General features: G+C 44.7%; 1 protein-coding gene and 1 long non-coding RNA gene across 3 annotated transcripts in view; one reads left to right on the plus strand and one right to left on the minus strand.

Moving 5' to 3' along the window:
* The window catches only part of LOC138672237 (uncharacterized), a 91443-nt gene extending 74392 nt beyond the window's left edge, over nucleotides 1-17051 (minus strand). The window contains exon 1 of the long non-coding RNA XR_011319663.1: nucleotides 16828-17051. This is a non-coding gene — a long non-coding RNA (uncharacterized lncRNA). The remainder of the gene's footprint in view (nucleotides 1-16827) is intronic.
* Nucleotides 1-24363, plus strand: part of KLF12 (KLF transcription factor 12) — a 354667-nt gene that overhangs the window by 152725 nt on the left and 177579 nt on the right. The window lies entirely within an intron of this gene.

Below are 24363 nucleotides of genomic sequence, written 5' to 3' on the forward strand. Positions count from 1 at the left end.
AGATAATTTTTCTTGGTTATTAGCAGAAACCTGTTGCCTTTATGGGTTTCACAGGTTTCTGTTTCCCAGTTAATATCCGGGTAGTTATAGTCCCCCATAACCAGGACCTCATTATGGGTTGCAGCTTCATCTATCTGCTTTAGAAGTAGACTTTCCATGCTTTCTGTTATATTTGGGGGTTTGTAACAGACCCCAATGAGAATTTTGTTACCATTTTTCCCTCCATGAATTTCAACCCATATGGACTCGACATCCTCATTCCCTTCGCTAATATCCTCCCTTAAAGTGGACTTTAGACAAGACTTTACATAGAGACAAACCCCTCCTCCTCTCCGATTTTTACGATCCTTTCTAAACAGACTGTAACCCTGTAAGTTAACTGCCCAGTCATAGCTTTCATCTAACCATGTCTCGGTTATTCCCACTATGTCAAAGTTACCTGTAGATATTTCTGCTTCTAGTTCTTCCATCTTGTTTGTCAGGCTTCTGGCGTTTGCGAGCATGCAGTTTAGAGGATTTTGTTTTGTTCCAATCTCCTCACTGTGGATTGTTTTAGAAATGTTCTTACCTCCCTTCTGAGTATGTTTTCCTGGGTCGTCTTTGTTCGAGTCTAATGTTTTTCTTCCCGTCCCCTCTTCTTCTAGTTTAACGCCCTCCTGATGAGTGTAGCGAGTCTTCTGGCGAATGTGTGTTTCCCAGGTTTGTTGAGGTGTAGTCCGTCTCTGGCGAGGAGTCCATCATACCAGTAATTCACACCGTGGTCCAGGAATCCAAATCCTTGTTGTCTGCACCATCGTCTTAGCCAGTTGTTTGCATCAAGGATCCTGTTCCATCTCCTGGTGCCATGCCCGTCTACTGGAAGGATAGAAGAAAAAACTACCTGTGCATCCAGTTCCTTTACTTTCTTCCCCAACTCTTCAAAGTCCTTGCAGATTGTCGGTAGGTCCTTCCTTGCCGTGTCATTGGTGCCAACATGTATCAGAAGAAATGGGTGGACGTCCTTGGAGCTGAAGAGCTTTGGTATCCTATCGGTCACATCCTTGATCATCGCACCTGGAAGGCAGCATACTTCTCTTGCAGTTATGTCCGGTCTGCAGATGGCTGCTTCGGTGCCTCTCAGTAGTGAGTCTCCCACCACCACCACTCTTCGTTGCTTCTTGGCTGTACTTTTTGCTGTCACTTGTTGCTGTGTGCCCTTTTCTTTTTTGCTTGCTGGTATTGCTTCATTCTTAGGTGTGCCATCTTCATCCTCTACAAAGATTTGATATCGGTTCTTCAGTTGTGTGGTTGGTGATTTCTCCATGGTCTCCTTGCTTCTTTTGGTCACATGCTTCCACTCATCTGCTTTTGGAGGTTCTCTGACACTTTTTGCACCTTCTGTGACCAGTAGAGATGCTTCTGTTCTGTCTAGAAAGTCTTCATTCTCTTTGATGAGTTTCAAAGTTGCTATTCTTTCTTCCAGACCCCGCACCTTTTCTTCTAAAAGGGCCACTAGTCTACACTTCTGACAGGTGAAATTGGATTCTTCTTCTGGTCGATCTGTGAACATGTAGCACATGCTGCAGCTCACCATGTAGGTTGTCACATCTGCCATGTTGCTCCTAGATCCTGCTGACTTGCTGTGTGTTTTCCTTCTTGTGTAATCTACTCAGCCAAGCTCTCTTGCAATAATGTCCTACAGGCAAAAAAGATCTTCTAGCTTAGGGAGACTTCGCTTCTCCCAGAAGGCACCTGGAATATGCAAATTAGCCTCCTGAAGCTTGAATCCCTGGTTTGGTGATGCTTTCGAAGCAGCTGGTCCCGGCTGTACCCAACGATCTTCTAGCTTAGGGAGACTTCGCTTCTCCCAGAAGGCACCTGGAATATGCAAATTAGCCTCCTGAAGCTTGAATCCCTGGTTTGGTGATGCTTTCGAAGCAGCTGGTCCCGGCTGTACCCAACGATCTTCTAGCTTAGGGAGACTTCGCTTCTCCCAGAAGGCACCTGGAATATGCAAATTAGCCTCCTGAAGCTTGAATCCCTGGTTTGGTGATGCTTTCGAAGCAGCTGGTCCCGGCTGTACCCAACGATCTTCTAGCTTAGGGAGACTTCGCTTCTCCCAGAAGGCACCTGGAATATGCAAATTAGCCTCCTGAAGCTTGAATCCCTGGTTTGGTGATGCTTTCGAAGCAGCTGGTCCCGGCTGTACCCAACGATCTTCTAGCTTAGGGAGACTTCGCTTCTCCCAGAAGGCACCTGGAATATGCAAATTAGCCTCCTGAAGCTTGAATCCCTGGTTTGGTGATGCTTTCGAAGCAGCTGGTCCCGGCTGTACCCAACGATCTTCTAGCTTAGGGAGACTTTGCTTCTCCCAGAAGGCACCTGGAATATGCAAATTAGCCTCCTGAAGCTTGAATCCCTGGTTTGGTGATGCTTTCGAAGCAGCTGGTCCCGGCTGTACCCAACGATCTTCTAGCTTAGGGAGACTTCGCTTCTCCCAGAAGGCACCTGGAATATGCAAATTAGCCTCCTGAAGCTTGAATCCCTGGTTTGGTGATGCTTTCGAAGCAGCTGGTCCCGGCTGTACCCAACGATCTTCTAGCTTAGGGAGACTTCGCTTCTCCCAGAAGGCACCTGGAATATGCAAATTAGCCTCCTGAAGCTTGAATCCCTGGTTTGGTGATGCTTTCGAAGCAGCTGGTCCCGGCTGTACCCAACGATCTTCTAGCTTAGGGAGACTTCGCTTCTCCCAGAAGGCACCTGGAATATGCAAATTAGCCTCCTGAAGCTTGAATCCCTGGTTTGGTGATGCTTTCGAAGCAGCTGGTCCCGGCTGTACCCAACGATCTTCTTGCTTAGGGAGACTTCGCTTCTCCCAGAAGGCACCTGGAATATGCAAATTAGCCTCCTGAAGCTTGAATCCCTGGTTTGGTGATGCTTTCGAAGCAGCTGGTCCCGGCTGTACCCAACGATCTTCTAGCTTAGGGAGACTTCGCTTCTCCCAGAAGGCACCTGGAATATGCAAATTAGCCTCCTGAAGCTTGAATCCCTGGTTTGATGACACATCAATGCGAGCTGTGGCACGCAGGTTTGCTGTGTTTGTCAGCATAGTGTCCAGAGGCTGGAGGCACTACCAGGAGACAGGCCAGTATAGCAGGAGACGTGGAGGGGGTCGTACGAGGGCAACAACCCAGCAGCAGGACCGCTGCCTTAGCCTTTGTGCATGGAGGAACAGGGGAGCACTGCCAGAGCCCTGCAAAATGACCTCCTGCAGGCCACAAATGTGCATGTGTCTGCACAAACCGTTAGAAACCGACTCAATGAGGATGGTCTGAGTGCCCGAAGTTCACAGATGGGGGTTGTGCTCAGAGCCCAACACCGTGCAGGACGCTTGGCATTTGCCACACAATACCAAGATTGGCAAATTTGCCACTGGCGCCCTGTGCTCTTCACAGATGAAAGCAGGTTCACACTGTCTGAAGATGCCGTGGAGAGCGATCTGATGCCTGCAACATCCTTCAGCATGACTGGTTTGGCAGTGGGTCAGTAATGGTGTGGGGTGGTATTTCTTTGGAGGGCCGCAGAGCCCTCAATGTGCTTGCCAGAGGTAGCCTGACTGCCATTAGGTACCGATATGAGATCCTCAGGCCCCTTGTGAGGCCATATGCTGATGTGGTTGGCCCTGGGTTCCTCCTAATGCAGGACAATGCCAGACCTCATGTGGCTGGAGTGTGTCAGCAGTTCCTGCAAGATGAAGGCATTGAAGCTATGGAGTGACCCGCCTGTTCCCCAGATCTGAATCCGATTGAACACATCTGAGACATCATGTGTCGCACAATCCACCAATGTCACATTGCACCACAGACTGTCCAGGAGTTGGCGGATGCTTTTGTCCAGGTCTGAGAGGAGATCCCTCAGGAGACCATCCACCACCTCATCCGGAGCATGCCCAGGCGTTGTAGGGAGATCATACAGGCACGTGGAGGCCACACACACCACTGAGCTTCATTTCCTTGTCTTGAGGCATTTCCACTGAAGTTGGATCAGCCTGTAACTTCATTTTTCATTTTGATTTTGAGCATCATTCCAACTCCAGACTTCTGTGGGATATTAGTTGTGATTTACCTTGATCATTTTTAGGTTTTGTTGTTCTCAACACATTCCAATAAAGATTTACAACTGGAATATTTCATTCAGTGATATCTAGGATGTGGGATTTTAGTATTCTCTTTGTTTTTTTGTCCAGTGTTGGTTTTATGAAGCAAATCTACTTAATATCTAAAAAAAAAAAATGGAATCAATCTTCCTCAGCCATGACTCTGAAGATGGCTTAGTGTTCACCTAACAGTTATCCCTTTTGGTTTTCCCATCCACAAAAAGGCTTGGATCTGCCAAGCGTTCATCTGTTTTTTTGGCGGCGACTTATCTCAAGGGAGAACAAACTGATCAAGTGTTTGACAACTGGCCAATCCTCATCTCCTCGGACATCAAGCTTCTCTCTTCCCAGATGCCATACACATTAGATGGTTAGTCATTCACTAAAATTGATGGGTTTGGCCAACTTTAATCTAATTTGTATGGGAGCCTTTAACCCTTTCCCAACTTGGTCATAATGATAATACAAAACTTGCAGTTTTTATTTTTTCAGTCAGACTTTTATTTTGTGTGATGAGTTGACGTTTTTATTGATATCTTTTTGGAGTAGATACGACAATTTTATCCCATCTCTTTTCATTGTTTTGTGGTTTTGTGGCAACCAAAAACCTCACGATTCTGGTATTTCTGTTTTGTTTGTTTTTTTAACGTACCACTATTTGAATACCACTGTCAGAAATTGATGAGGGCATTTAGTTGGTTATGACGTACTGTGGAGACGCGGGGAGTCTGCTGGCCCAAAACCGTATGGACCAGGAATCATCCCACTGAGTGCTCGCTCTCCTTTTACCGCGGGCATAATACTACTGAGACAATACAGGGTGAGGGTAAAACAGTGTGGTAATACTTTATTGAACCACAAAACAGACAATATAGAACAATGCCATCAATATACCCAGGATGGTGCAAAATTACAGAGTCTCACCCTTCCGCAGACTTGCTGGGATTAGAGCAGCTGTGACTTTGGTGCTTCCAGGGTCGACTACTCCCACCAGTGCCACCCCATTTTTGGCGGGCACACACAGAGAGGAGCTTAGGAAGCTGACAGTCCATTGTGGTACATGGCTAGGTGACCGGAGGATCACAACCTGGCATCTCCGAATGTCTCTGTGGAGCCAGTTGACCAGTGGGTCCAAATCCTGGCTTCCCCAAACGTATCTATGGGTTCAGTGATGGTCAATGGAACAGATCTGTATTCTTTCAGCTGAGGCCGTGGTCCCCTAAGCTGACATCCTGTAGAATGTCAAATCTGTGTCCCTCTTGATGGAGCAATATTGTACTGGTAGAGTGTTCATTTATGGAGTTATGTTGCCCTGGCTGTTGTTCTGTCAAGTCACTTGATTATCTTTGCAAAACAATAGAAATCCCTCTTTATAGACACATCTGTGGCTCAGGTCATCATCTACAGGTCAGCGGTGGGATGTGTTTAACTCTCATTGTTTGAGTATTTAATCAATCTGCATAGTTCGTTCTTCTCTCTTTTGCAGGTCAGCATACTAGCAGGCTTGTACAATCTGTAAGCAGCATATTAACATACATTTATTGTTCAATTACCCTGTGTTCCTGCCATCCAAGATAACAAACAATAAGTTAAGAATCAACTCAAAAGTCAATGTTAAAGGCTCATACAAATAATAGTCTGTGCTTTTTGACCAAGCAAAGAAAAACACACATTCAAAAGTCAGCATAAAGATAATAGCCTATATCTCTGGGCCTCCTGAATTTCCATCAGGATAATTAAGATTAAATGCTGTGTCATCACATCTTATGTCCGGAAGTGATTTAAACTCTGTCCCTACTTTCAAACATTCATTATCCTGTAACTATTACTATTTATGAATGGAAATTCTCCATTTGTTGAAAGCAAAATGAAGTGACATCTGTTGACAGAATTTACTTTACAGTCTCCCCGGCTGTTACATGTCGTGTTCTAGTGTCTTAGGTTGTGATATATAGGTTCACAAACTTTTAAGCACCAATCATAATTTTTCGTAGGCCGATCAAAAATTTTACCTAATGCTTCATCAAATTTTCACACAATTTCTAAAAGAACACAAAGAGAGCCAGATCAAATAGATGAGTCAAAATGCAAACCTTTGTCACTTTTCACTTATAAAAGAAGAAAATGATCCAATATCTTATGTCTGGGAGTGGCAAAAGTATGCAAACCTTTGCTTTCAGTATCTGTTGTGACTTCCTTGTGCAACAACTGTTTCTAAACATTTTTGGTAATTATCTATGCACATCGGCTTGGATGTATTTTAGCCGATTCTTCCTATAAATCAGCTTCAAATTGGATATGTTGGTGAGTTTCCTTCCATGAACTGCTCACTTTAGCTCCTCCAAAAACATTTCTAGAGGACTAAGGATATTGACTTGGTGATTCCAAAACTTTTACTTTTATTGTTCGTCGATTGTCTTATGTACTTTGGGTCATGGTTTATATAGCAAAACCAAGTTCTCTTGAAATTCAGCCTTGATGGATATCACCAGAATCTATTTTAACCTTCAACTTATCTGTTAACCCTAAAAGCTTACATACTTTGCTACTCAACAATATGTGATTTTTGGATAATTTTCCACATTTAAAAAAAATAAAATAACAATGCCTAATATTTTTGACTTGTTTGTTTGATTTGATTCTCTGTATCTACTTTTTGGTCTTGTGTGAAAATTTGAAAAAAAAAAGCAGAGGCCATATTCTATGCACAACCATACATGTAACCATTTCTATTCACAGGTGTTGTAAAAACAGTCTCAGATTGCTCGTCTAGAAGTTATTTCTAATAGCTAAACAAGTAACTGTGGACCTTTGTGATCTACAAGGTTAGTCATGCAGGAAATTAATCACTATGTGATGAGGATCAAGAGACTGTGAAGTTCAGTTGTAATGTAATTGCTCCACTTATAATTGAATAGCAGTAAGATAATGCTTTTTTTCTTTTATAGCAGAAGCGGGATCTCTAACGTGCAAAAATAAGACTAGTAAACACTCACTAGAGTTAATGTTTTGGTATATTTATATAATGATTGCTTACATAATTTATTTGCCATGGGAAATATGAGGTTAGCCACAGCATTATAGCCTGCTGAGAGATAGATGTCTGGTTTGAGTCAGATAACAATGTGCTAAGGCAGGTATTGGATTCCTGCAGATGTATTGACATGGACATGTCTGCCTGAACCTGTTCCATGTCTATTGGCTTTAGCGGTTATTTTCTCTTTTGCACATTTTCCCGCATCACAAATCCAGAGTTATATAAAAGGAAAACATTTTTTTTTATTATGGGATACCTACTATATTTTTAAAGAATTTCCATTACGGTATATTTTTAAACAATATGAGGACCAGTCACCACTTAAAAGTGACCAGTTTTTACTCCCATTGTTTCCCGGAGTATCCAGTTTGCTTGTTTTTAAATCCACTATACAGTCCCTGAGACATGGTCTTTTTTTAAATCGTTCAAATTTTAATGGTCTTTACCAAGAGAGTGGTGCTCACAGGGTAATAATGCAGAATTGCTATAAACACCCCCCCAGAGATTATCATGAGCACCGCCATCTTGTTAAAGACCAGAAAAATCAGAACTACATGAATATCTGTAAAGCCGTAAGGCGTATTTAAAATAAATCCCAGAATGCTCAGGATAGGAGAGATAGTATTGGAGCAGGTTCTGTGACAAGTATAGCGGAAAACCTCTTTTAACAATTTAATAATTTTTTGGATTAACTATAAAGCCGTCTTGTTTTCCAAGATTAATACAAATTTTATTATTAATGTAACAATTCTCATCTAATAACTTTGCATCTTCAAAAACTGCCCAGTTCATCCACTTTTTATTATTTAACACTTTCTGTTCGAAATATATTAACAATATAAAGAAGTTATAGAAGGATATAGTATTTGTAGCTCCTGAGCTTAGAAATGTTATCAATACAATTCTTTTTGCTACCAGAAGAATAAAGTCTGGTTAATTAAGACTGGGGTGTGCAATGGAGAGAGTGCTAGAGTAAGCTGAGCTTAATTCTTTACGAGGCGCAGCACGCCTTTGCCAGAGATATTATTGCAGCCACATTTTGGTGCATATTTCTAGCATTATCTATAACCCCAAGGCGACATAAATTTCGATGACTTTGCTAGGCAGGCATCACCACACCCCGTCCAACCACAGCACTTGACTACTTGGTCTTAGCAGGCCTGGCATATAAGGTTTCAAATTTGCCAAATTTTCAGTGTTTTACTTCAGGATTCTGTCAGAGTGGGTTGCCATAAATGAGAATTTGGCCAAGAAGCTGATATCTAAAATTGCCAGACGGAATAGAAGACGTCTTTAAAATATGCGTCAACATTGTAAATATTGTGTCTTTTCTTGATGTATTTGTTAATACAATGTAAAAAAATTGTGAAGCACTTATAATTGTACTGCAGTAATCATGGAAAATATCTGATTAAAAGAGCTAAAAACACTGTAGCAGCAAACTTAGTAAAAAAAAAATTGTGTCAGTCTCAAAACATTTGCCAATGACTGCATAATAGACACATCAGCTGTTCTGAACGACCAGACCTCCTCTAATCCAAACTCTCAAGACGTGAAGTTGACCGAGTGATGTGCCCCTTTAGCTCCTATCTCTGTTATGCATATGGCCTGCTGACAGCTCTCAACTGACACATAAAATCAACAGGTTGGAGCAAAAGGGGCATAACATTCAGCTAAAGGGCTCATACCCATCACCGTTAAAAAAAAAAAAAAAAAAAAAAAAAAAAAAAATAGTCCGATTTCAATCCAGGAAAGTGGGACGAGTGTCATGTGATTTTCTTGCAAGTACAATCAGATTTTTAACACATAGCATCCGATTTACATTCAGTTTACATGCCAATGCTATCTGATTGCAATGTGATTTTTAACATGAGCTTTCATATAGAGTAATTCTATGTAATTTATACATAGAGAGCGAGAAAGACAGCGATATGATAGATACAGAAAGATAGATATAAATATGTGAGATATATAATAAGTGCTTTGTGTAGCTTACTGTACGTGTACTTTATTACTAAACACATTGTCTTCCACAAAAAATGGCGTGTGGCCCCCCAAAATGTTATTAACCAGCAGACGGAAAGCAGACAGCTGAGGGCAGTTGTTTATTGAATGGAAAGGGGGTAATAGCCATGGAGCTTCCCAGGCTATTAATATCAGCTCACAGCTGTATACTGAGCCTTCCACGGTTATTAAAGTGGAGGACCCCCTATAATTAATAACCAGAATAATCTAGACAGACATCGGTTGGCTGATATTAATAGCCAAGGCAGGGGCCATGGATATTGGCCTCATACTGGACTAAAAACATCAGCTCTCAGCTGCCCCAGAAATGATGTATCCATATAATGTGCCAAATCTAGCACTTAACCTCACTCTTCCCACTTGCCCTGGTGCAGTGGTAACTGGGGTGATAGTATTGGGGTCGATGTCACATTTTCAGGTGATATCAAGCCCAGAGGTTAGTAATGGAGGGCACTGAGCTATAAGGCAAAAAGACGATGGCACCGCCAGTGCTGCTGATTCCTGTGCGGTCAATGTCATACCATACTTCAGGCTTAGCCTTATGATCCCGGGTGCTAGTCCAAGGAAAACAGTGTCATAAATGCTCCAAAGAAAAGCAGATGGCACTCACCAGTCATTTGTAGAAATTCTGCTCTTTATTTGTTGTAAAAAAGCATGTTGGCCGGGGGAGTGAGGAATTAATTGACCCGTGGAAGCGCTAGCAGGCGCGAAACGGCCATCGTCAAGCTTCTGCCCACTCCCGTCCTCACTCCCCTGGCCAACATGCTTTTTTACGACAAAGAGCAGAATTCCTACAAAAGACCGGTGAGTTCTATGTGCTTTTCTTTGGAGGATTTAGTAATGGAGAGACATCATTACTAGTGTTGAGCGATACCGTCCGATACTTGAAAGTATCGGTATCGGATAGTATCGGCCGATACCCGAAAAATATCGGATATCGCCGATACCGATATCCGATACCAATACAAGTCAATGGGACACCAAGTATCGGAAGGTATCCTGATGGTTCCCAGGGTCTGAAGGAGAGGAAACTCTCCTTCAGGCCCTGGGATCCATATTAATGTGTAAAATAAAGAATTAAAATAAAAAATATTGATATATTCACCTCTCCGGCGGCCCCTGGACATCACGCTGGTAACCGGCAGGCTTCTTTGTTTAAAATGCGCGCGTTTAGGACCTGCGAATGACGTCGCGGCTTCTGATTGGTCGCGTGCTGCCCATGTGACCGCCACGCGACCAATCAGAAGCCGTGACGTCATTCGCAGGTCCTAAATTCCTAGAATCAGGAGTTTAGTGAATGAGAATGACGTCGCGGCTTCTGATTGGTCGCGTGACGGTCACATGAGCGGCACACAACCAATTAGAAGCCGCGACGTCATTCTCATTCACTAAACTCCTAATTCTAGGAATTTAGGACCTGCGAATGACGTCACGGCTTCTGATTGGTCGCGTGGCGGTCACATGGGCGGCACGCGACCAATCAGAAGCCGCAACGTCATTCGCAGGTCCTAAACGCGCTCATTTTAAACAAAGAAGCCTGCCGGTTACCAGCGTGATGTCCAGGGGCCGCCGGAGAGGTGAATATATCAATATTTTTTATTTTCATTCTTTATTTTACACATCCCTGTGGATCCGATACCGATACCCGATACCACAAAAGTATCGGATCTCGGTATCGGAATTCCGATACCGCAAGTATCGGCCGATACCCGATACTTGCGGTATCGGAATGCTCAACACTAATCATTACTAACCCCATAGTAAAATTGTAAAAAAAAAAGTAACACTCAGAATAAAGTCTTTTATTTGAAATAATGGCAACGACTCCTTTATTGATTCATAATTAACCAAAAACACTTACCTTACACCCAATCCATTGAAGCCAATATCCCCTGTAAAAGAATTAAAATAATAACCATATTCCTTATGTAAGGAGGAAGACTGGGCTTGTGGGTACCTGTGCAATACTGGGTCTGGAACTACCGAGGCTGCATCCAGTGTTGCAGGGGGGTAGGAAATGGGAGCCAGATAGGACCCATGACCTAGAGAGAAGGGGCATGGTAAGCAGGGGGATTAGAGAGAGTGTAGCGTGGGAAAAGCCAGAGAGTTCCAGCTGGAGGAAGGAGAAGGCAGGGGCCAACAGCGCTCTGTGTAGGGAGATGAAGCATGGAGCAGAGACCCAGGAGTGGTTTAATAAGGGCTCCTGAGTAGCAGTGCATGCGCAGAGTTGGGTAAAGCAGAGAGCACTGAGGAAAGAGCACCAGGAGCAGTATCGTGGGGTGTGTATTCAGCTATCGGCGGGTCTGCAGTGGAGCACACGCTGAGTAGAGACTTGTGCAGAGCTTCACACGTCAGCTCTGCAGATTAATGGACTAGGGACTCAACGGGCAAAACCGGTGACTGCCTGTTGCTGCCAGAAGTGGGACCATGTGTTGGGCGGGGAAGCCTGAAGACGCAGTGTCGGCCTTCGCCGGTATTCCATCACCCATCGGACAACACATGACTAAAGGACAGCGGAGTCTAGATAAGTTGAATTTGATAGCAAGACTGTTGTGTTGTATCACAATTACACTATTTTCATCTGCTTTCCCCCTCCCTATTACCTCCCTGTTACCTCCCTCTGTTATCTCCCTGCCAGGAGTTTATTGCTGTAAATTAAACCACATTTTTGTTAACCCTTGCTCTGCATCCCTGCGTTACTATATCCTTGTACCTGCTTACGTTTACCTAGCCGCTGAGAAGATAATAATCCAATTGTCCAGTGACATGTCCAGCTCTGCTACATTTAGGGTACCGTCACACTATACGATTTACCTACGATCACGACCAGCGATATGACCTGGCCGTGATCGTAGGTAAATCGTAGTGTGGTCGCTGGGGAGCTGTCACACAGACAGCTCTCCAGCGACCAACGATGCCGAGGTCCCTGGGTAACCAGGGTAAACATCGGGTAACTAAGCGCAGGACCGCGCTTAGTTACCCGATGTTTACCCTGGTTACAAGCGTTAAACTAAAAAAAAACAAACAGCACATACTTACATTCTGGTGTCCGTCAGGTCCCTTGCAGTCTGCTTCCCGCACTCAGTGACTTCCGGCCGTAAAGTGAAAGTGAAAGCACAGCCGCTGTGCTCTGCTTTCACTTTACGGCCGGCAGTCACAGTGCGGGAAGCAGAGACGGCAAGGGACCTGACGGACACCAGAATGTAAGTATGTGCTGTTTGTTTTTTTTTAGTTTAACGCTTGTAACCAGGGTAAACATCGGGTAACTAAGCGCGGTCCTGCGCTTAGTTACCCGATGTTTACCCTGGTTACAAGCGAACGCATCGCTGGATCGCATCGCTAGATCGCTAGATCGGTGTCACACACACCGATCTAGCGATGACAGCGGGAGATCCAGCGATGAAAGAAAGTTCCATACGATCTGCTACGACGTACGATTCTCAGCAGGATCCCTGATCGCTGCTGCGTGTCAGACACAGCGATATCGTAACGATATCGCTGGAACGTCACGAATCGTACCGTCGTAGCGATCGAAATGTTATAGTGTGACGGTACCCTTAGATGGCAGGCTCCATTGTTGCATGATGCGTCTGCTAAATCCTTCAGTAGGTCTTTTGCAGTCAAGCCGGGGGGTGTCTTGAATTGCCTCTCTAGCAATCCTACGAGCAGCTTTCACTGAAATTTTGCTTGATCTAGAAATTATCTTGATCTCCAATGTTCCTGTTAACTGCCATTTCTTACATTTCTAACTGAGGAAAGGGCAACTTGAAATCACTTTGCTATCCTCTTATAGCCTTCCCCAGCTTTGTTGGCCTGCACCAAATTCATTTTCAGAGTGCTAGTCAAACATTTAGAAGACCCCATGGCTGCTGCTTTTTGGCACAAAGATAGAGGAGGCTGGGTTTTTATACAGCCGGGAAATTTGCATCAACTGGCGTTTCCTAACTACGATAGTGAGCAAGCCATACCCCTAACAAACTAATGTCTGAAACCTTGGTCAAAGTTATCTTAACACACATAGCTCCATGGGTGACCAAACTTTTGCATTGATCCATTTTCCTTTTTTGTAATTTTTAAAATGAAATAATATATATATTTTTTTTTTACTTTTTCGCCTAAAATGCAAAGAAAATGTTTCATCTCTAACTTTAGGCCTTTTAGAGGTCATTTCATCTTCAGTGATTTTGACCAGGGGTGCCCTAATGTTTACATGCCACTGTATATGTACATACGTGTGTGTATATCTAATATATATATGTATAATGTACTAATGAACTTTGTACGAAGTCTTTGGTTTCATAGGGTTGCCCTGCAATACATGGGATTGTAGTAGACTAGATAAATGACTGTCATTAGAAAAGCTGTAGCGTGTGTTATTCCTGGAACTGTAGATAAAACTAGTGTTGTATGTGGGCTCAAACTTCTAATATGAACCAAGACCTACCTTTTAGTTTTATTATAATGCCTTGTAACATCTAGCATTGCCTTAGCTGCTAATATATTCCATAAATCATTTTTTATGCTTCTCTTTGGTAATTGCATACATGGTTAAAACATGCTGAACAGTCTAAATGGCTGTTTGGCCTCTCGTGAGTCACCTCTGGAACTAGAAAACAAAGAACAATAATAGGTTCATCTGTCAAGCGTTGCACCTGCAAGTATATATTAAGCCTGCTGCGACATTGCTCTCCTGGAGTGCAGGGTTACTAGTTTGGCCTTCTAGCTACTTGCGAATGTCTGGCTATTTCTTCAAAGAAAATAACATTTAATTACGGTATACTGGGAAAAAGTCTTCAGAATGTCACCACCATTCATGGTGTGTGTACAATGGGGAATTGTTGAATTCTTCACTTACCCTTTCTAGCAGTAATAAAAGAGATACGGGACATTAATATGACCTCCATATAAGTGGTTCTTGCTGATTGAATTCCTGAGGTATATACAATGAAATAATGTAGGCAGCTCATGAGTAATAAATTGCATCACGAGGGGAATAACTTCACCTTTAGACAGTGGCCATGACTTGGTCTGTGACACAAGATTACAGGGGTTGTCCAAGTTAAGTTAAAAGCTGCCCACGGGCAGTTATACTACCCAAATAATTCTACTCTCCATGCTCGCCCTCCGTTTCATTGCTAGGTGTTTACATTGGCTAAACAAAATAAATGAGCCAGACTATAACCTGGTATATGTGCAACGTGTAAGAGCACGTCACACTGTGGCCATTTCACAGACAAGACACAAAGAAAAGAACAAAATGAGCATATACCCTACAGCGAGTAAATAGTAATAGTATATGTAAGTAACATGGGGTACTTGGGTAGATATCACGGCTGGCATTCTGTGGGTGACAGCTGCAGTCACTGACTTCAGCGGTATAAGCCAACAGACTGTTGAATGATCGCATGCGGTATACGGGCTATGACATTAGCAGCCTATGTAAACCGTATATAAGCAGAAAACATGGGATGCTGAGCTAGAATGGAGGCTGTCTCTGCATTGCATACTTTTTTAGCAGTAATACTTCTAGAGTGTCTCACTTCCACGGCAGAAGGTAAGATGTACCTCTGATTTGGTGTCTGTTGGCAACTTTTCCAGGTTTTGTGGACACACGGCAGGCATTGTGCTCCTATCCTATGGAATTAGAATTGGTCGTATATACTATGCCCCCCTGATATTTGGCACCGGGTGACAGATGCCACATTCTACTGATATGCAAGAATTATTACAGAAGTTATCTAGAGATTCTCCATTGCACATGTCTTGTCATCACTGTATGAGGCATACATACTATGGTATCCATGAAGTACTGCTTTGTAGGGTAAAGTATGGACATTTAATGTGTATGGTGTCAACTCAAAATGTCTGGCACTTTAGACTCTCCAAGTCGGCCAATCCCTAAGGCCTGTCCCACACGTCCAGATAATTCCGGTACTGGAAAAATCGGTACCGGAGTTATCTGTGTCCGTGTGCTCACGTGGCACACCAGTGTGGCACACGTGCGGCAGCCGTATGCCGGCCGTGTGCCGACTGGGTACCACACGGACCGTGCAGGAGACAGCGCTACAGTAAGCGCTGTCCCCTGCTTTGGGTGCTGAATCCGGAATTCATTCCTTCTTCCCGGCAGGTTCGCTGGAGAGAAGGAATGAAAAATCAGTTTTTTTATTTTTTTGTTGTTAAAATAAAGTTCCCGGTAATCTCCCCCCTCCCACCCCTTGTGAGCCCGCCCGCTGGCATTAAAATACTTACCCAGCTCCCTCGATGCTTCCTCTCAGCGTCGCTGCTTGTCCTGTATGAGCGGTCACGTGGTCAGGGGCGGACACTAACAGCTTGGGGCCCCTGTGCAAGAAATGTGTCTGGGCCCCCCTCCCTGCCCGGTATGCTGCGTAGGCCTGCGTCAGATGAGCGTATGGCATCGGATGCGATATGCTAATGACCCCGTCTCCTGCTCTGCTGCGAGCAGGAGCCGAATGTCATGCGTCTGTGCTCCGAGCCTCTCGCACAGAGAAAATCGGAGCACAGCTGCGGAGAAATTACTTTCTCCATCTCCTCCATTGCCGGGGTCAGGGTATATCGCACAGCACTCGGATGATATATATACCGTGCATACATACACCTTACATACATATACCGATATACCGTACATACACAGATACACATACCATGCATACATACACCTTACATGCATATACCGATATACCGTACATACACATACCGTGCTTACATACATATACCGATATACCGTACATACACAGATACACATACATATACCATACATACATGCACACACCGTACATACATATACCATACAGTCACAGATACACATACATATACCGCACATACATGCACCTTACATACATATACCGATATACCGTACATACACACAGATACATACATATACCGTACATACATACAGTACATACATATACCGTACATTTACAGATACACATACATATACCGTACATACATACACTTTAGATACATATACCACTCCGCATGTGCGTATGCACAGGTCTGCCACCTGCGTCTTTGTACGCATAATGGGGATGGAGTTTCATAGAATCCCCCACTATGCTGTAACATCTGCAGCTGTGGATGAACGCAGTGTCCAATCTGCAGCAAATCCGCCATGTGGAAACACACCCTTATGGTCTATGTGAGATTGCAGCGGACAAAGACCAGGCTGGTGCTGTCACTAGCGGGCCACTGTGCACTGAATATGAGGATATGTCACTTTCCTTAGGTCTCCGGCATTAGTGATGAGTGAATGTGCCCAGATAAGGCATTATCTGAACATGCTTGTGTGCGGAGTGTTTTTGGCGTGCTTGAATAATATTTATTTTTGACTCCCCACCGCTTCGTGTGGGCTGTTCCACACATGCAGGGGTTGCCTAACAAACAGGGAATCATTCCTGCTTGTGTTGCGGATGTCAAAAAGCCACGAATTGTGCAGCAGCGGAAACTCGAACATATTATAAGACAACGCCGAAGATGCTCCATTAGCACTTGAGCATGCTCAGATAACACTTTATCCAAACATGCTCGCTTATGACTATTGATCACTACTCCCAACATAGTTAATATATAAATTGTTGTTTCTTTATTTTTCAAAACAAAACTGTATACTTACAACATTTCCACCAGGCAGCAAAGATCCTGTCAGCCTGGTCCACACTCGTCCTCTGCACTGAGTCTGCAGCAGCTTCCCGCTCCAAGCTGCGGACTCCAGAGCACAGACATCCCCGAGGTAATGATGCACAGATGTCACTGTGCACTCCATGTATAGACATTGCACCAGGGGATCGCCATCCCATCCCCCTATATAGTGGATCATTTTAGTACCCGGCCCTTCTCCTACCTAACCTAGTGATCCCTCCTCAGCCCCTCTCCCCCCATTCTCATGTATCCCAGTCCCGACTCCCGAGGGATCACTGAGTGCGCACGTGCACAGCAGCAGCACAGGGACTCAACCAGAGCGGAAGCTTCAGTGAGTCACCGACACTCCCCCTCCCTCTCCCTGGCTCCTCTGTTCCAGCGTCTGCCGTCACCATGGCTACCGCACCAGTGACAGCCGGACAGCAGCATAATGAATACTAACAGGAGAGGTCAGCAGGGGGCCCTTTTGAAGTTCATATCACTTGCGTGCAGCAGAGCGGCCCCCTGCTTCTCCTGTTAGCTGTCATTCACCGCCCTGCTTTCTCGGTCCTTTGGGGCCCCCTCCCGCTCCGGGCCCCGGTGCAGTGGCACAGGCTGAACCGGCGGTATGTCCGCCCATGCACGTGGTGACGCTCATTACAATGATGAATATGCGGCTCCTGTTATGATTAGTTAATTCAGTACCACAATGGACATAGAAGTCAGAGCACATACAGTGACCTGACAATAACCCAAAAAACATAGAACGAGCTCTGAGACGTGGGAACTCTGCTGACCGCAATCCCTAATCCTCTCCAACCACACTAGAGGCAGCCGTGGATTGCGCCTAACGCTCCCTATGCAACTCGGCATAGCCTGAAAAACTAGCTAGCCTGAAGATAGAAAATAAGCCTACCTTGCCTCAGAGAAATCCCCCAAAGGAAAAGGCAGCCCCCCACATATAATGACTGTGAGTTAAGATGAAAAGACAAACGTAGAGATGAAATAGATTTAGCAAAGTGAGGCCCGACTTTCTGAACAGAGCGAGGATAGGAAAGGTAACTTTGCGGTCAACACAAAACCCTACAAACAACCACGCAAAGGGGGCAAAAAGACCCTCCGTACCGACTAACGGCACGGAGGTACACCCTCTGCGTCCCAGAGCTTCCAGCAAGCAAGAAAAACCAAATAAACAAGCTGGACAGAAAAAACAGCAAACAAAAATAACACAAGAGCAATTTAGCTATGCAGAGCAGCAGGCCACAGGAACGATCCAGGAGGAAGCTAGTCCAATACTAGAACATTGACTGGAGGCCAGGATCAGAGCACCAGGTGGAGTTAAATAGAGCAGCACCTAACGACTTCACCACATCATCTGAGGAAGGAAACTCAGAAGCCGCAGTACCACTCTCCTCCACCAACGGAAGCTCACAGACAGAATCAGCCGAAGTACCACTTGTGACCACAGGAGGGAGCTCTGCCACAGAATTCACAACAGTACCCCCCCCTTGAGGAGGGGTCACCGAACCCTCACCAGAGCCCCCAGGACGACCAGGATGAGCCATATGAAAGGCACGAACAAGATCGGGAGCATGGACATCAGAGGCAAAGACCCAGGAATTATCTTCCTGAGCATAACCCTTCCACTTAACCAGATACTGGAGTTTCCGTCTCGAAACACGAGAATCCAAAATCTTCTCCACAATATACTCCAACTCCCCCTCCACCAAAACTGGGGCAGGAGGATCAACAGATGGAACCATAGGTGCCACGTATCTCCGCAACAATGACCTATGGAATACGTTATGGATGGAAAAAGAATCTGGAAGGGTCAAACGAAAAGACACAGGATTAAGAACCTCAGAAATCCTATATGGACCAATGAAACGAGGATTAAATTTAGGAGAGGAAACCTTCATAGGAATATGACGAGATGACAACCAAACCAAATCCCCAACACGAAGTCGGGGACCCACACAGCGTCTGCGATTAGCAAAACGTTGAGCCTTCTCCTGGGACAAGGTCAAATTGTCCACTACATGAGTCCAGATCTGCTGCAACCTGTCCACCACAGTATCCACACCAGGACAGTCCGAAGACTCAACCTGCCCAGAAGAGAAACGAGGATGGAACCCAGAGTTGCAGAAAAACGGCGAAACCAAGGTAGCCGAGCTGGCCCGATTATTAAGGGCGAACTCAGCCAAAGGCAAAAAGGACACCCAGTCATCCTGATCAGCAGAAACAAAGCATCTCAGATATGTTTCCAAGGTCTGATTGGTTCGTTCGGTCTGGCCATTAGTCTGAGGATGGAAAGCCGAGGAAAAAGACAAGTCAATGCCCATCCTAGCACAAAAGGCTCGCCAAAACCTCGAAACAAACTGGGAACCTCTGTCAGAAACGATATTCTCCGGAATGCCATGTAAACGAACCACATGCTGGAAGAACAATGGCACCAAATCAGAGGAGGAAGGTAATTTAGACAAGGGTACCAAATGGACCATCTTAGAGAAGCGATCACAAACCACCCAAATGACTGACATTTTTTGAGAGACGGGAAGATCTGAAATAAAATCCATAGAGATATGTGTCCAAGGCCTCTTCGGGACCGGCAAGGGCAAAAGCAACCCACTGGCACGAGAACAGCAGGGCTTAGCCCGAGCACAAATCCCACAGGACTGCACAAAAGAACGCACATCCCGCGACAGAGATGGCCACCAAAAGGATCTAGCCACTAACTCTCTGGTACCAAAGATTCCAGGATGACCAGCCAACACCGAACAATGAACCTCAGAGATAACTCTATTCGTCCACCTATCAGGGACAAACAGTTTCTCCGCTGGGCAATGATCAGGTTTATTAGCCTGAAATTTTTGCAGCACCCGCCGCAAATCAGGGGAGATGGCAGACACAATTACTCCCTCTTTGAGAATACCTGCCGGCTCAGATAAACCCGGAGAGTCGGGCACAAAACTCCTAGACAGGGCATCCGCCTTCACATTTTTAGAGCCCGGAAGGTACGAAACCACAAAGTCAAAACGGGAGAAAAACAGCGACCAGCGAGCCTGTCTAGGATTCAACCGTTTGGCAGACTCGAGATAAGTCAAGTTCTTATGATCAGTCAAGACCACCATGCGATGCTTAGCTTCTTCAAGCCAATGACGCCACTCCTCAAATGCCCACTTCATGGCCAGCAACTCTCGATTGCCAACATCATAATTTCGCTCAGCAGGCGAAAACTTCCTGGAAAAGAAGGTGCATGGTTTCATCACCGAGCAATCAGAACTTCTCTGCGACAAAACAGCCCCCGCTCCAATTTCAGAAGCATCAACCTCGACCTGGAACGGAAGCGAAACATCTGGCTGACATAACACAGGGGCAGAAGAAAAACGACGCTTCAACTCTTGAAAAGCTTCCACAGCAGCAGAAGACCAATTGACCACATCAGCACCCTTCTTGGTCAAATCAGTCAATGGTTTAGCAATACTAGAAAAATTGCAGATGAAACGACGATAAAAATCAGCAAAGCCCAGGAACTTTTGCAGACTCTTCAGAGATGTCGGCTGAGTCCAATCATGGATGGCCTGGACCTTAACAGGATCCATCTCAATAGTAGAAGGGGAAAAAATGAACCCCAAAAATGAAACATTCTGAACACCAAAGAGACACTTTGATCCCTTCACAAACAAAGAATTAGCACGCAGGACCTGGAACACCGTTCTGACCTGCTTCACGTGAGACTCCCAATCATCCAAGAAGACCAAAATATCATCCAAGTACACAATCAGGAATTTATCCAGGTACTCTCGGAAGATGTCATGCATAAAGGACTGAAACACTGATGGAGCATTGGCAAGTCCGAAAGGCATAACTAGGTATTCAAAATGGCCCTCGGGCGTATTAAATGCAGTTTTCCATTCATCGCCTCGCTTAATACGCACAAGATTATATGCACCACGAAGATCTATCTTGGTGAACCAACTAGCCCCCTTAATCCGAGCAAACAAATCAGATAGCAGCGGCAAGGGGTACTGAAATTTGACCGTGATCTTATTTAGAAGGCGGTAATCTATACAAGGTCTCAGCGAACCATCCTTCTTGGCCACAAAAAAGAACCCCGCTCCCAATGGCGACGATGACGGGCGAATATGCCCCTTCTCCAAGGACTCCTTCACGTAACTCCGCATGGCGGCGTGCTCAGGTACAGATAAATTAAACAGTCGACCTTTTGGAAATTTACTACCAGGAATCAAATCGATAGCACAATCACAATCCCTATGCGGAGGTAGGGCATCGGAATTGGGCTCATCAAATACATCCCGGTAATCAGACAAGAACTCTGGGACCTCAGAAGGGGTGGATGATGAAATAGACAGGAATGGGACATCTCCATGTACCCCCTGACAACCCCAGCTGGACACAGACATGGATTTCCAATCTAATACTGGATTATGGACCTGTAGCCATGGCAACCCCAACACGACCACATCATGCAGATTATGCAACACCAGAAAGCGAATATGCTCCTGATGTGCAGGAGCCATGCACATGGTCAGCTGGGTCCAGTACTGAGGCTTATTCTTGGCCAAAGGAGTAGCATCAATTCCTCTCAATGGAATAGGACACTGCAAGGGCTCCAAGAAAACCCCACAACGCCTGGCATACTCCAAGTCCATCAAATTCAGAGCAGCGCCTGAATCCACAAATGCCATAACAGAATAAGATGACAAAGAGCAGATCAAAGTAACGGACAAAAGAAATTTTGACTGTACTGTACCAATGGTGGCAGACCTAGCGAACCGCTTAGTGCGTTTAGGACAATCAGAGATAGCATGAGTGGAATCACCACAGTAGAAACACAGCCCATTCTGACGTCTGTGTTCTTGCCGTTCAACTCTGGTCAAAGTCCTATTGCACTGCATAGGCTCAGGTTTATGCTCAGATAATACCGCCAAATGGTGCACAGATTTACGCTCACGCAAGCGTCGACCGATCTGAATGGCCAAAGACATAGACTCATTTAGACCAGCAGGCATAGGAAATCCCACCATGACATCCTTAAGGGCTTCAGAGAGACCCTTTCTGAAAATAGCTGCGAGCGCACCTTCATTCCATTGAGTGAGCACGGACCACCTTCTAAATTTCTGACAGTAAATATCAATCTCATCCTGACCCTGACACAGAGCCAGCAAATTTTTCTCTGCCTGATCCACCGAATTAGGTTCATCGTACAGCAATCCGAGCGCCAGGAAAAACGCATCAATATTACTTAATGCAGGATCTCCTGGCGCAAGGGAAAATGCCCAGTCTTGAGGGTCGCCACGCAAAAAAGAAATAATAATTCTAACTTGTTGAACTGGGTCACCAGAGGAGCGAGGTTTCAAGGCCAGAAACAGTTTGCAATTATTTTTGAAATTCACAAACTTGGCTCTATCACCATAAAACATATCAGGAATAGGAATTCTTGGTTCTAACATAGGATTCTGAACCACCAAATCTTGAATCTTTTGTACATTTATAACGAGATTATCCATTGAAGAGCACAGACCCTGAATGTCCATGTCCACACCTGTGTCCTGAACCACCCAAATGTCTAGGGGAAATAAAAGGCAAAACACAGTGCAAAGAAAAAAAAATGGTCTCAGAACTTCTTTTTTCCCTCTATTGGGAATCATTAGTACTTTGGGCCTCCAGTACTGTTATGATTAGGTAATTCAGTACCACAATGGACATAGAAGTCAGAGCACATACAGTGACCTGACAATAACCCAAAAAACATAGAACGAGCTCTGAGACGTGGGAACTTTGCTGACCGCAATCCCTAATCCTCTCCAACCACACTAGAGGCAGCCGTGGATTGCGCCTAACGCTCCCTATGCAACTCGGCACAGCCTGAGAAACTAGCTAGCCTGAAGATAGAAAATAAGCCTACCTTGCCTCAGAGAAATCCCCCAAAGGAAAAGGCAGCCCCCCACATATAATGACTGTGAGTTAAGATGAAAAGACAAACGTAGAGATGAAATAGATTTAGCAAAGTGAGGCCCGACTTTCTGAACAGAGCGAGGATAGGAAAGGTAACTTTGCGGTCAACACAAAACCCTACAAACAACCACGCAAAGGGGGCAAAAAGACCCTCCGCACCGACTAACGGCACGGAGGTACACCCTCTGCGTCCCAGAGCTTCCAGCAAGCAAGAAAAACCAAAATAACAAGCTGGACAGAAAAAACAGCAAACAAAAATAACACAAGAGCAACTTAGCTATGCAGAGCAGCAGGCCACAGGAACGATCCAGGAGGAAGCTAGTCCAATACTAGAACATTGACTGGAGGCCAGGATCAGAGCACCAGGTGGAGTTAAATAGAGCAGCACCTAACGACTTCACCACATCACCTGAGGAAGGAAACTCAGAAGCCGCAGTACCACTCTCCTCCACCAACGAAAGCTCACAGACAGAATCAGCCGAAGTACCACTTGTGACCACAGGAGGCAGCTCTGCCACAAAATTCACAACAGGCTCCACCCCTGTGGGCTATAAGGGCTAACAGGATGGATTACATATGCTTGATTTCAGGAAAACTTGGGTGAACTCTGGAGGTATTCTGGAGACATCACAGTTGTCAGAGACCTACCTATCTTTAATCTACTCAAGTAGTAAATGCCGGACATGGATCAATACGCTTGGAAATGCATGTTTCATTATATACTTTTTTGTAATCACCATCATAATTGCAAATTTAAAAAAAACTCTAATGAGCATTGTCTTCCCCTGAAGGTGCTATTTTGTGGTTTCATGTTGGGAGCCATAATTTCTTCCTGTGTCTGATGGATCCCACCGATGCTCGATGATCCTATTGACTTATAATGAGATCCACCCAGTTGGAGAATGATGTCCATTTTTTATAGAAAACATGTTTTTCCTGTCAAATACACCAGAATCGCCAATGGTGGATGCAAACAAAGCCTAATCCATGGCTAAAAAGTCAGCATCAAAAAGAACATGACAAGTAAATAGAAAAAAAACCCAGAATTAATGTGCTTTTCTACTTGAAGAACCATGACGTTTCTTGTCTGTGCTGATTGTAGTAGATGTCAGTAAAGGAACAGTTAAGCTTTATGCCTAGTAAATAGCTACAATACTAAAAGGCACATTAACCTGTAATCACATTCCAGCAGTTCATTAAGCCTGCCTTTTCTGGACAGTTCTTTGTCTGTGCTTATCTCTTTATTCTTTCTTGCCAGGTAGGGTAATCTGTGTGATATCTCGCCTTGGCCTCCTCTGGGACACATAGCAGCCTCTGCTCATCCTTCTTTGTCTGCAAACTAGTCAGCCATGGGGAGATTTTATTGCCTGGTGCCTGTGATATTGCAGTAAAACTTCACTGTTTTTCTTAAATCACATGTGAAAAACCCGCATTATTCCCATCCGCTATGGTTTTTGGCAAACCTGCTACCACACCACCGAATGGTGGCGCTCTAGTTTTCCAGATTTTATACTGTAAAAAGAAAAATACATTTCTAGAAAGTTAGGCAGAG

The sequence above is a fragment of the Ranitomeya imitator genome, chromosome 3, assembly GCF_032444005.1.
Source record: "Ranitomeya imitator isolate aRanImi1 chromosome 3, aRanImi1.pri, whole genome shotgun sequence".
In the NCBI taxonomy this organism is placed as follows: Eukaryota; Metazoa; Chordata; class Amphibia; order Anura; family Dendrobatidae; genus Ranitomeya; species Ranitomeya imitator.